The sequence below is a fragment of the Agelaius tricolor genome, unplaced genomic scaffold (assembly GCF_023055355.1).
Source record: "Agelaius tricolor isolate 1412-34295 unplaced genomic scaffold, bAgeTri1.0.p SCAF_1, whole genome shotgun sequence".
NCBI lineage: Eukaryota > Metazoa > Chordata > Aves > Passeriformes > Icteridae > Agelaius > Agelaius tricolor.
In genome coordinates this window covers 30,925,459-30,938,954 of record NW_027269261.1, presented here as the reverse complement: position 1 = coordinate 30,938,954, position 13,496 = coordinate 30,925,459, and the positions used below count along the sequence as shown (strand labels likewise).

The following is a 13,496-nucleotide window of genomic DNA, read 5'->3' as shown; positions in this document are numbered from 1 at the left end:
ATCTAATGACTATGTGCCAATTCTACTCCCTGGAGAGGTGCATACATGAAAATTTGGTTAAGAGCTTGCCCCACTCTCCCATCAGAGACAGACAGACGAGGAATTAAGGTTTTTGCAACTAAATATCAGAAAACATGTTATTAAAGTGCTTTCTTCTGGAATTTATGCAAACATTGCTTATTACCAGTTCAGCTTTCCATATAATTTCATATTTCTTCAAACCAAAGGCATGAGACATACCTTAAAACCCTGAATTACTTGCTAAGTGTAAAATGAGGCACTCTAGCATTTCCTTCACAGGGATGCTAGAAGGATAACACTGCAAATGCTTGAAAGGTGTTCAGAGGCTGTGGGTATGGATTTTGTAGAGTATGAGGAAATACAAAAAGAAATTACTTGTGTCTTTATTGGGAAATTGCATACATATGCATCAGACCAGGAGACTTGGAGAAAATTTGTCTGTCTTATTTTCCCAAGTCTGTCCTTGGTATTTATTCGAGGTGGTGGTGGAAAAAACACTTTCCTTCTCAGTACATCCATCTCTCCAGCCTAGTATGGGAACAGTAGTACTGACCTTACTGAGGAGCTGAGGAGATTGAGAGAGCTGAATTCACTCACGTGCAGAATGCTTCACGATTTGCATCACAGATCATGGGTTAGAATGAACAGCGTCATTGTCCTGGTGCAATCCCAATGCAGCTGATTTTGAGCCTCTCATATTTCAGTGTTAAAGCAAGGAAAGCAAAAGTCAGTCTTGCTTTAAGCAGCCTTGAGCAAACTGTGTGCACTTTCTGATGTACACACCTTGGAAAAGGATGACCTGGCACACTGTAGCCCTTGTGTCAAGGACAAGCACACAACATGAGGTGCCTCTGCAACAGTGACAGGCCATACCACCTCTTGCATAAAGCCCCATCCCACCCAGTTCAGTGAGCTCTACAAAACAAACTACAAACAAAAACAGAGGCTACAAGATAACCCAAAACACCTGTTGTACCTTTGTCCTCCAGAGCTTCCCTGGCAGAAGTTCCTCCATGCCTATGATCTGCCTTGGAGAGCCTGGCAGGACAGCAGGAGCCTCGTGGCAGTTTGTCATTCAGTGTTGCAGGTCAGGGACTTGTGTTCCCTTCCCTATAGAAAGCCTCTGACAGTAATTTTCCAAGCTATAGTGTATTCTTTGTCTCTGAGGAAGATCCATAATCTGAAGTTGGAGAGGGTCTCTTGCACGGCAGGAACTGGTCAGTGCCCTGCTGCTTCCCAATGAATGCTTCCCAATGATTTTGCGCCTTGTCCTATTTTGCATGGCCTCAGCATTTATAGTCTGTAGCCTCCTGTACACCATGCTTTTTGCAGTGCCACCATGAAAATGTCTGTATAAATGTGAATTTCAATAGCCATTATACTCCCAGCAACAGCAATCGCGTTCGGTGCCTCAGAGCCTGCTAATCTGCAGTAGTCATGAGGTTACTTATCTCCTGCTCTTTTCAAATACCTCGGCAGCGGATACAAAAGGGAAATGGCAGGAGCTATTCTTCTCTGGAGTCTGAGAGGGTTTTTTTTTTTTCTCTTTTCTCTCTGTCTCTCTCTTTTTTTTTTTAATGCTGTACTGTTGCTACATTACCAAGCATCACATTCAAAATCCAATGGCAAAGTTTGCAGTTTGCAAGAGAGAGAAGAGATGAAAATCTCCCAAATTTCTGCTAGTGTAAAGCTCTCAGCCCACAAGGGCAGCAAGCTGCAGGTTCCAGAGTGCTTAGCTGTCTGTTAGCTAATTAAAGCACTGTGATCTGAGCGCTTTGAAAGATTTAGTTCAGATCCTCCTTGGGGTCATTTTTAGCTCCACTACCTATTTGCTGATGAATCCTCAGCTCCAGGTGCTGAGCTACAAAAGGATGTTTGGAGAGGGGTGCTTGTAGCCATGGACTTAGGCATTGTTAAAAGGCAAAGATGTGGCTCCACAGAGACTTCTAGCGAGGATAACGAGAGTTTAAAATGTGCAAAGAAAATAAATTATGAAAAACAATTATCATTTTGATTGGATTTAGAATGCTGTTGCTGTGCCTCTTATGGTGAAGAATTTGGGTTGCTGGTTCACCTAATGTCTGTCACTGCTGACATCCAAAGTTGAAGCCATTTCAGCAACTAAAAACTCTCCCTGAGACCCAGTCCTCATCCTTTTTCATATCCCTAGATGGAGTGTCACAGAGTAATAGAACACTGGGAGATCTCACTGTGTGGCCAACTGTGACTAAAACAAAGCCACAAAAAAAAGCATTGAGGCACAAGCTCCATTATTAACCAGCTAGGTTGAACACACTGTTTAACAGAAACTGAGGAAAACTTTCTAATGTGGGATGAAGTGTCCCAGTCAAGATGAGAGGTCTGCCAGGTGGAAATCCAGCTGTGAAGCTGGGTCTACAAAAACAAAGGAAGGTAAATGGACTTGCACTTCCAAGCATGCCAGAGCAGAGCTGGGTGCTGCAAATGAAGAGAGTAGAGCAAACTAAGCCAGGTCACAGAGTATAGCAGATGTGAAGGAATGAGGAGGATGAAGAAGGTGCAAAGAGCCCCAAAAGATGGAGATGATCTGGTTCTCATGAAGAGATGGTAAAAATTTATTTTCTGTTTATAGAAATTAAGAAACTTAACAGTTCTTTCAGTTCGACTTTAATAATTTGGTAAACAAGAGACCCTTAGTCAGTGCACAATAATGAAATCTTCCTATTTGTTGTCCATCACTCAGGCTTTGGAACAAAGGGATGGAACAGGATTTTTTTCTATCCTGCTGCCCAGGGTCCCAGAAAATTCAGTAAAGGATAATGTTAAGCTCTTTGGAAGGTATCTTTATTTCCTACTGGATTTCTTATTATTTTAAAAATAAACAGGACAAGGCAAAATAAAATCAAAGAACAAGGCCTGGCAATTTAAGATAAACTGTGCTCCTTTTGTTATTGATCACCTGAACCCTGTGCTTTCATTCCTAGTCAAATTGGAGAGAGAAATAACTTAAGGATTTCAAAGAAAATAAGCCAAATATGGTATACTTGAAAATATCTCCAAAAAATATCTCCAAAATATCTCAAAAGCCATGGGCCAGGAGCAGAGAAATAAAATTGAATTAGAATCTGGCTTTTTTCTCTCTTCTTCCACTCCCCCCAGTGAACTGAAAAGCTTCTGCCATCATCTGCTTGTAGAAAGGCAGAGGCTTCAGGCACTTGTCTTTTTGTGTGTCAGGATCATTGTAATTACATGAGCAACCACCAGTATGGTAAAGGAGTCTTTTTCTTCAGTGAGTCTGCCTGTTTGTCCAGCCTGGAAGGAATGTACATTTGGTGTCCTTCCTTGTGCATCCTCACTCATGGGCCTCTGCAACTTGGCTGCTAGTAGCTTTTCCTGCCTCACAGGAATAGATAGGAAGGAGGGGGAAAGTAAATGAGGGAGTGCCCAAGGTGCCTCCCAACATGATTAGGTTTGCCTTCTGAATTATTGCTGCCACAAGCTAATGAACATTTCCCCCCAGCTTTCTCTCACAAGGACAGAAACCTCTCTAGGTTTAACAGGATTTTCCACATGCCTGTTGTGAGTAGAGGCTATGCAAGCCAGAAATGAGAAGTATTTTCACTGTTTGAGGCAGCTGCATAAAAGTAATAAAAAAAAAAGGCTGTTATAGAAATCAGGAAACACAAAGAATGAGCTCAGATTTGAATTCAAACATTACCTCAGGCCTCAGAGGCAGAGAAATTTGAGGTGATCTTTTGCAGCATGATTCCTTGACATCTTCTGGACGTTCAAGTGCATCAATGCAATTTTGTGGTACAAGTGTGTGTGGTATATGTGTTATGAGTGTGTATTTACATGCTGATTACTTATGTGAACTCTGGCATGGGTGTGTGTACATACATTCAGGGCTTACTCTTTGAGCTGGGGGTGTTTAGCCTGGAGAGAAGGAGGCTCAGGGGTGACCTTACTGCTTTTACAACTACCTGACAGGAGGTTGTAGAAAGGAGGGGGGCACCCTCTTGTTCCAGGTAACAAGTGACAGGATGAAACTGGCCTGAAATTGCACTAGGGAAGGTTCAGATTGGAAATGAAAAAATTTCTTCACTGAACAGGTTACCAAGCTTTGGACCAGACTCTCCAGGGATGTCTTGGAGTCGCCATTCCTGGAAGTATTTAAAAGCCACGTAGATGTGGCATTTAGTGACATGGCTTAGTAGTGCATTTGGCAGTGCTGGGTTAATGGCTAGACTCAATGATCTTAAAGCTCTTTTCCCATCTGAATGATTCTAGGATTCTATGATCCTAAACCTATTTTCTGAAGTTTACTTAAGCAAATAATAATCCAGTTCTACGTATAGCACTTTGCAGCCGGAACACTTGGGGCACTGCAGAACAACAATAGAAAGGCTTCAAAGCGCAATACAAACACAGTATTAAAAACATCTTATAATTCAAATAAAGAGTGCTGAGTTCCTGAGAGGCAAAGCCATGGAGATGTCAGAAGGGAATAAATATGTGGTTACAATGGTTTTGTTTCAAAGCACAGTGTAGAAAATGTGGTTTAGATAGATTTAGCAGAGGAGTGATGGTGGGTGAGTTCCTCATGCCAGAGCCTTCTCTGACAAAGACTGACTGTAAAAGCTGAGCTGTGTCTGGTGCTGACACATGGTCAAATTAAGCTTGAAGGAAGCAAGCCCGGGTTATTGCAAGGATCAGCTCTGTAAAGGGCTTCCAATGAGCAGCATCAGCATGTGAGAGTTGCTCTGCTTCAGAGGAAGCAGCCATAGTGCTGAACACAGAGCACTTGAAATTTAATCTTTGCCATTTTGACCTACTAGTAGGGATTGTGGGAATGACCTCCTAACCAGTGTGGGAGCCATGTGAAGAAACAAGGAATGACACTGTGACCCCAGAGGTGAGGGCTGCTAAATAAAAAGCAAAACCTGTTTTTCATACCCGTGGCCCATCCCAGGTACAAAACAAAATCCCTTACCCTCCTCTTTTATTACCCTGGGCCCTTACCTTCTCAGAGATTTACCCAGAGAAACACAGCTCAGCCCAGTGGGAGCACCAGCTGCCCTGCTCAGCCGTCAAGGAGACCCACAAATGCCACTGGAGCCATTGTTATTCCTCCCATGGAATATCTCTGAACACAGCACAGAGATATAAAGGCAGCAGAAGTCTTGCAAACAAGAACCTCATGATTTGTTGAGAGCTTTCTCCAAGGCTAGTGCGACGCCATAGGAGCTGCATCTGGCGATAAGCGCCTGCCTCCAAGGCTACGGAAAGCTAAATAAGCCCGTGTTTGTTTGTTGTGCAGCAAGCAGAGCTCCAAGCTGGATGCTGCCCAGTGCTTTCCCCATGTAAATCGGGGAGTTCCTGCTCAGATGCCAAATGTTAGAGCTGCCTTTGAGTGCCTGACATTGATTTCAATGGAATACAATTGCTGAAGCTTGATTCTCACTGAACAAAATGAAAGACCTGAAGCAAAGTTGTGCCTGGTGGAGCCGAGTTTGGTGTAGTAAGAGAAAGGAGGAACACTGCCCTCTGGCTTTTCAGCTCTTTGGAATAGGCATTTTTCATGCCCAGGCTCCCATAGTACTCTAGGAAAAATGCCAGGAAACTCTCAAAGGAACTTAGGGTCAGGGCTGAACCCTGCTGGGGGTGTGCATAATGAACTAGAAATAGTGCTGGGAGGCAAGAGTACTGAAGAGGGAAAAGTGGTAACCAGGAAAGCACCAACACTGCAGTGGAGCATGGGTGTTCAGTATCAGCTGGCTCAAGGAGGTACCAGGAGACCATGGATCATGTTGGCTGTCTCACTGTCATTGCAGCAGAAGATCCCAAAACCATCTTTCTGACTGTCTTGACAACTCTCTGCCAAAGGCCCACCCTGTGAGAAACCTGAAGTAGTGTAAAAATAAACCCTGTACTTTAATATAATCCTACTGACGTAAACACAATCACAAATTTCACATGCCAATTCAATCACAAATGTGACATCCATATTTTCACTCTAATTTAAAGAACATTGAATGATCTTGACTCAAACTTTCATTTACTATAACCAGGTAGGGAAAGAGCCTCAGTGTACAGACAAAATCATTTGTTTGCTTTTTCAGAACAGAATAGAATGCAAATTAGTTACCAATATTTGTACAGCGTTTAGACAATGAGTGCTTGGGCTCTTGGAGTCTCCTCTCAAGAAAAGGACACAAAAGACACTGTTCTACCATCTTTGTGTTCCCTCCAGGAGCTTTCCCTGTGTGATGGGTAGGAAGGGGGTCTGGCTGGCATAGGGCCTACTAGAATTTCTTCTTCTCTTTTACAATGACAGTACCCCCAAATGTCTAATTGTTACTTGACATGTAAGGTGCTGTGTATCTCAGGTGCAGTGTTCAGTCTGCACTCCCAATGAAGTCGTTGGGGGCTAAGATAATGACAACTTTAAGTAATATTAAACCAAGAACCAGAATAGTTTAAAATTTGTACTATCAGGGTCACTACTGACATTCTTCAGTCTGTGCCTTAGCTGGAAAGGTTCCTTTGGCAATAAACCCAGCATCTCTGCAAGACTCAGAGGCAGAAACTTCAAGCTGACCCACCCAAGTCTAAATTTATTAAGTGGGACCATGTAAGAACAGACACAGAAGCTCTTTAATTGCAAGGTTAAATGTTTGAAATCTAATATACGAAAGAAGGTGAAACAGCAAGATATATTGGGCCAAATGGTATAATTAACCCCCAAAGGAGGACTGAATTCCACATGTCCCGAATCTCTTAAGTGCTACCTTCCTCTCCAGAGACCTCCCATTATGCTGCCTCATGTATTATTAGTGACATTAGACCTATATCTATGGCCTCTCTCCCTGTCACAGTCCCTACACATCACACACTGACATTGTCCTTTCCTCCTTCATAAGGAATGACATTTTTGACATCACCCTATGAGCAAGGACTAAAGAAACAACAAAGCAGCAAGCTATTGCAGGATGAAAATGCACAGATCCACCTAGTTAGTGATCTGAGAGTTTTGCAGGCAGGTGATGTAGGTTTCTTCTTCTCATGGAAGGAAAAAGGATACATGGAAGAAAGAGTCTCTCCCAGTCTAGGGCACCTGGTGAGAAAGCAAGAGTGTTCAGAAACTTCCAAAGTTCATTTCATTCTTTAGGGCACCGTTACACTTTTGGGTGTTTGAATTAAAAAACCTCCTGGGGCTCCCTTGTTCATTTTGAGAAACTCCTTTCTTATGTGAAGCACTTCCCTTGGACATATGGGCATGAGGAAGTGTAGAAAATGTGCAGCCTCGGAGAAAATCTGGAAAGGCAGGCTATTCTAGGCATAGGTTTGAAGATGCTGAAAAAGACACTGAGGCCACTTCTGCCTTCCTGTTCTATTATTCTCCTTTTCTCCCTTCATTTTTGCCTGAAAAGAACTTGAGGATAACAATCAGCAGTAACACAAATAGCAGAAAATGACAGATACCTAGAAACTAATAAAGGAGATGCTTTTCTGGGATTGGGCTGGGGTCCATAATAGTGTTGGAATGTACTGAAGGACCTGACTGCCACATTGCTCCAATCTCTCTATTCAATTTCTCACTTTAGTTTTCCTTAGTACCAACACTATACAGCAACGTTACATGTAAAAGAAAATAAAAAAGCATTTAGTGCTGCCCAATTTTCTGAGGTTCTAGCTCAGTGTTAAATCAGTCTTTACTCAAGTTTCTTCTGGAGAAAAATCTGAATGATAATTAAATAATGGGCATGTAAAAAGGAAATGGATAAACAGAATATGTAATGTTTCTCCTGGAATTTTGTTTAATTCTTCAGCCATTACCCTCTATTTATGTACAAACAGGTGAAAGGATGGGTACAAATATGTTCCAGCCTAGACAAAGTAAAATTGATGGAGACTAGAGATGCCAGAGCAAATGAGATCTCTGAGGGCTCAGAAACAAACTCTCTGACATATCCACTCAATATTTATTGAAATGAGCTCAGGAAACTTTGGTCAATTAAAGACTGGCTGTGGGGGAAAGCAGATCCAAGCTGAAATCTGCAGAAATGTTTTCCTGGACACCTAAGATCTAGGTCAAAAGAGACATAATTGTCCAAGGGATGCAATATGTTATAATGACATCTTCCAGAAGCAGTGTTCTGGAGTGCTCTGGCTTAATAAAGCTCATCTTTCACAGTTACACCACTGCAGTGTTAACATCTGTACAGCTGGCTTAGTAGCACAACTGTACCTGGAAATGCAGATTCCCATGGACAAAGTGGACTTTTGACCCTTTGAGTCAGTGAATAACAATTAGGACAGATTATTTTCCTAGTGACATTAAATCTGGAATGAATCCATGGAATTCATTGAAATTTCAGTAGTTTTGTAGTAGTACAGACTATTTTAGCTTATTTAGTTGTGGTACTGCAGATTTATATTGATAAAATCATTTTTATCATGTCCATTTCATTTGGAGGCAGGAAACTACAGATGACTAGAGCCAGCATTTCTCATCACCTCCCCAGACTCCCCATAAAAGCTCCAGAACAGGCATGACTTGACCAGGTTAAGCAAACTTGTATTGTCATACTAAACAATGCCAAGCCACACCAAGCCATATGGATAGTAGCATTGCAATAACATCTTACATTTCTGTAGTACCTTTCATCCCAAAAGAACCAGTGAGAAAACCTGTTTACAGGCTTTGGTGGAATGCTTTGACTCTCCTTTGTTGCACATGGGCATATTAATTAAACGTATTTTCATAACCAGCACTTGCAGCCCGTTCTGCTTCCCACTGCTGCAAAGACCTTTCCTGGAGCCTACCCAGCTCAGCCTGAAGCTCTGGAAGGCCACATCACCCACTGACCACCCAGCAAATCCTCATGTCCAACTGAAGCTGTGAATGAATGTGAAAGTCTGCCAGAGAAGAGCCACACTTTGCAGGTGAAAATCAGCAAAATCTCACTGCCCTATACAGCAAGGCATTAGGTGGGTTGTAAAACCTAAAACAATGGATAAATGGCCTGACCTATCAAATATGAAATTGGATGAAGCATATGCAGAGACTTATCAGTCTTAAGAGAGAATCTAGTTCAGATGGGGGCCAAGCAAAAGCTGAGCACTTTTGTCATGATGCATTCTCAGGTAATGCCATGAATATATAACACAGAGAGGAAAATCACTCCTTTACCTCCACTTTTGGCAATAGCTCTCATGACACTGAAGGCAGAATATCATTTAAGTGAATTTGATAACTAACTCTAGAATAGGGGAATTAGAGCCATCAGTAAATTTTTTCACCTCAGAACCTAAACAAATAGAATCAAATTGCTGTCTGGTGTGATCTAATTGAATTCTGTGGATTTACAACCACAGATGAACTTTAACCAATAAAGAGAAGAATGTAAGTGTTTTATTTTGATACTTGTGACATCACAAAGCTAATATAGCTATGCAATGAAGAAAAGATTTCTAAGCACATTTGTCTTATTTAATTCTCACTTATAATCAAAAGTAATTAAATACATCCCATTAAATTGGAGAAAGTAGAAAAGAATGCTGAAAAATGTCACTTCATTTGTGGGACTGAGATGTATTTTGTTGTTTCCTGCTGTTTATCTTTAGCTCTGTGAGCAGGGGTTCACATTTATGTTCAGTTATCAGCTGCCAACCTAGAGCCCATTGGAAGATGCATGTCATTTCCAGAAGGATCTTAATAAACACCACCAGCAGAGAGGCATTTCACACTTGGCAGTTCATCTGTCAGAGCAAGACATAACTTCAAATTATTTCCATGCCCGTTCTGCAAGTGTTTGTGGAAGGCAGCTGACGCCCAGAAGATAATACTTAGGGAAGACACAAGTTAGAGAGGACTCACTGGATTCATTAGGAGAGAGCACAGCTCAGCAAGCTCAGTGGTGACACTTGTCTTGCCATTGTTATGCTACAACAAGTTCATCAGGCTAGTGGAAGAAAATGGAAATTTCCTTGCAATGAAGAGCTCAATGCTGCTAACAGCATTCCGTGGCTCTGGGGTGCCACTGCCAAACCTCTCTCAACTACATAGTGGTGCACAGATCATCTGCAGGGGGAAAAGGGGGCCAGACAAGTGCTTGCATCACACAGAAGAGTTAAGAGAGCACCCTTCAGCCTCCATAGGAGCCTGTCTCTTTAGTAATGTCAGAGTTACAGTCTTCTGTTTCCCTAAGAAATTCTGGAAGTTGCCAAAGCTACTCCAGCTTAAGAATAAGGCCATAAAGTTCATACATGAATCAAGTGGGTGAAAGTGGTAGCACTCACCTGAGCAGCACTGCCCATGTCCCTCTGGACTGTGTTATCACAGTCTGGCCACGTTCCTCTCTCTCCAGTTTCCCATCTTTTTGTCATCTTCCTGCAATTCTTGGATAAGGGGAAGAATGGGATGATAGCAAACAGGGAAAACAGGATGCCTGACTCACAAGCAGGCAGCAGAAACTGAGGTATGGGTCTTGCATTCCCTCCTCAATGGAGAGGCAAAGGCACAAAGAAAGGCATGCATCCACAGAATCCCAGGAAAGGTGTCCATGTGACTGTGCATCTAAGGAAAGGCATGGCTGAGAGTGTGCCCCCACAGCACCATGAGGTTGTAGCAGGTCTTGAGAAACAGGAGCTCTGCAATTCTGGACATGTATCCCAGAGGATTTTTTTCCTTTTCTGCTTGTCACCATGGATATTACTACATCCTTATACTGCAAGTTCACCACTCCCAGCTACCACCAGCTGGTAACTACCGAGTTTGGGGGCCATGCACAACATGCACACACACACACTCTCAGAGTCACACACACAGAGTCACACACACGCTCTTCTCGCTCCCAACAACACTTTGACAAGGGTGTTGTGATTTTTTCCTGTTCTAAGAAAATCTATCCATCAGCTTCCCTCATGAAATTTTATTTTCATGAAACATTTTTATGAAAATTTTATGAAAATTTTCATGAAACTTTTTAATGAAAACTTTTCATGATGAAAATTTTCATTAAACATTTTTTTCTGGGGCACTTCTACAAGAACCACTCCATTCTACGAAGAGTTAACGTGGAATGCAAATGAAATATATATTTTAAAGGCTGACGAAGGCATGACAAAGCTGGAGGCTACTGAGCAATAGCTGCTCCTGTGAAGTGTAAACCCACTGCATTGTTTTGCCCCATAGGTTAACCTAGTTCTGAGCCTCACTGGCTGGTAGAAAGGTGAAATGCAGGGTTTTTGGACTTGACAAGATCAGCAAATTTCAGAAAGTCATAGCTCAAAGGTGTGGGTGGTTTTACACTTCTTCTTTAAGCCCAGATGCTAACCATGCTAAAATGCAAGTTTATTATGCAGCTTGGCAAGATTTCAGTGATTTTATTGAAAGGCCATTTTGTTATGTTTATTAGATTTGTCAAAAAGGCATTTTATGATGTTTATGAGAGCATATAAATTTATGAAACTGTAACAATTTTTTCAAAAATAGCCTTTGCTGGAAATCAAATAATGCAAGTAGTAAAACCTCCCATCAGAAAAATCCAGGCAGAATTTTCTATCAGGCAAGGTACAGACGCATCCACAGAACAATCTGTAAAACACTGCCAGTAAAATCCATTGTAAATGTAATCCATGCTGTAAAGCAGTGGAAAAGATGCTGGGTGCATGCAGGAAGGCTGCAATGCTCCCAGCTGGGTGAAGATGTGGCCATTCTGTCTGATGTCCTTGCCTGACTACAAGTGAGGGGCCTGCTGGTCTTGTTGCCCCAACTTTTGCAGAAGAAAGGAACAAACTTCTGCCTCGTGTTTGGCTTTGTGTTGTGTACTGCTGCCCATAATAATCACTTGTCCCTCTGCTTTCCAGAAAGAGCTGGCTGGGGTTGACATAGTGCCACAAGCACATCCTCCACCAGCTCTCTGCTCTGTCTCCAAACCAGAAGCCCCTTCTGCAGGGCTGTTCTTTCTCTTTGCTGCTGTTGTTGCTTTTCATTTACTGCTGTTCAGTTCTCTCTCCCTCCTACACCCCCTTCAAGTAAAAAGCTGTCTTGTATTTCTTGTATTCAGAGAGTTCCCTTCTTCTCCTCATTTTTTTCTTTTGTTCATCCTCCACAATACCATCAGGATAATGTGAAACACTTGATCTCTTCCCTTTTCTTTCTTCCTTAGGAGGTCAGTTTGGTACTCTGCAATTGATGCTCTCCCCTTTCTTGGAGACTGTGATGTGGCAGCAGGACAGGCTGACAATCAGATGAAGCCATTACTGTGGCAGCTGGGGTCTTGATCACAGCCATGACAACGTTTCCAAAATGAGGATTTTGGAATGCCATTCCCAAGTCTCTCTTCCCAGGCAGGGGAAGATGTAGCAACAATAAAATGTTTCCCACACTGCTTCCATTTTGCTGAGGAACCCTAAAAATTTGGAAAGGTGGTGGGGATGAGAAGTGTAGGGAGGTTAGGCTGGAGAAATCCATGCACTAAGGAGCTGAAAGAGTAGGGATGGGGAGAGAATTAATTCAGCCCTGCCTGTGTGTCAAGGCACATTGTTCTTATGCTGGAGAAGTTCGTCCTGCCATGAATCATAGAATCATAGCATTTCTGAGCTTGGAAAAGAACTTCAAGGGTCCAGCTGTTAACCTAGCACTACCAAATCCACTGCTAAACCACATCCCTATTTCTGCACTTACATTTACAGCTTGCTTCACAAAGTATCAAAATGAAACAGACCTAATACTCATACAGACTTAATACCAATAACCACTGCAAGAATACTGGAAGAAATAAAAAACTAAATGCATGAAAGTTTGCAATTTCCAACTGGTAGTTTTTGTATACTGTTTTTATGTATTCTAAGAAAAACAGTGAAAATGGTGAAAATATACTATTCCTAGAGTGACTGTTGTCTTTTAAACAGTTGCTTTTCAAAACAGACATGATATTTTGTTACTGGAAAAGCAAAAAAAGTGTTGCAACGTCAGTATTTAAATTTCAAAAGTTTTTCATTAAATAAGGCCCTGAAGGGCAGAGAAGGGAGCTATTTGAAAGCAGAGCACAGACAAGGGAGGTGTGATCACTTTGTGTAAGCAGAGAGTCGTCTCACAGGTCATCACTTCCAACAACCCCTGTGGACCTGCTTTGTCCTGCACTCTTGGTGAGGAGGTGCAGCGCCGCCTTGCTCGCTGTTCCCCCTCATTCCACTAGGGGACACGTTCAAAGCACAACGCCGAGTCCCGCAATAACCTTACTAGACCTAAACTCTGATGATGCCAAGAGTGTGACTGTGACAGTGACCAGCCCAGGGGTATTTAATCTCCTTCCATTTCCACACATCTTTTTTTGGGAAATATACCTCATAAATATACCTCACTGTCAGCTGGAAGCTGACAGTGTCCATCAAATAGCAAAGTGCCTTGTTTATTGCCCATGCTTTCCCTAGCTGCAGTAAACTTGGGTGCCCATATTAAGTATTTATCCATCTGAAAGTGCTGC

At 42.2% G+C, this 13,496-nt stretch overlaps 1 long non-coding RNA gene across 2 annotated transcripts in view; it reads right to left on the bottom strand.

The window, feature by feature from the left end:
- LOC139589296 (uncharacterized) overlaps positions 1-5,272 on the bottom strand; it is a 38,161-nt gene extending 32,889 nt beyond the window's left edge. For both annotated transcript variants that reach the window (XR_011678990.1, XR_011678988.1), the window contains exon 1: positions 5,023-5,272. This is a non-coding gene — a long non-coding RNA (uncharacterized lncRNA). The remainder of the gene's footprint in view (positions 1-5,022) is intronic.
- Between the last annotated feature and the right edge of the window lie 8,224 nt (positions 5,273-13,496).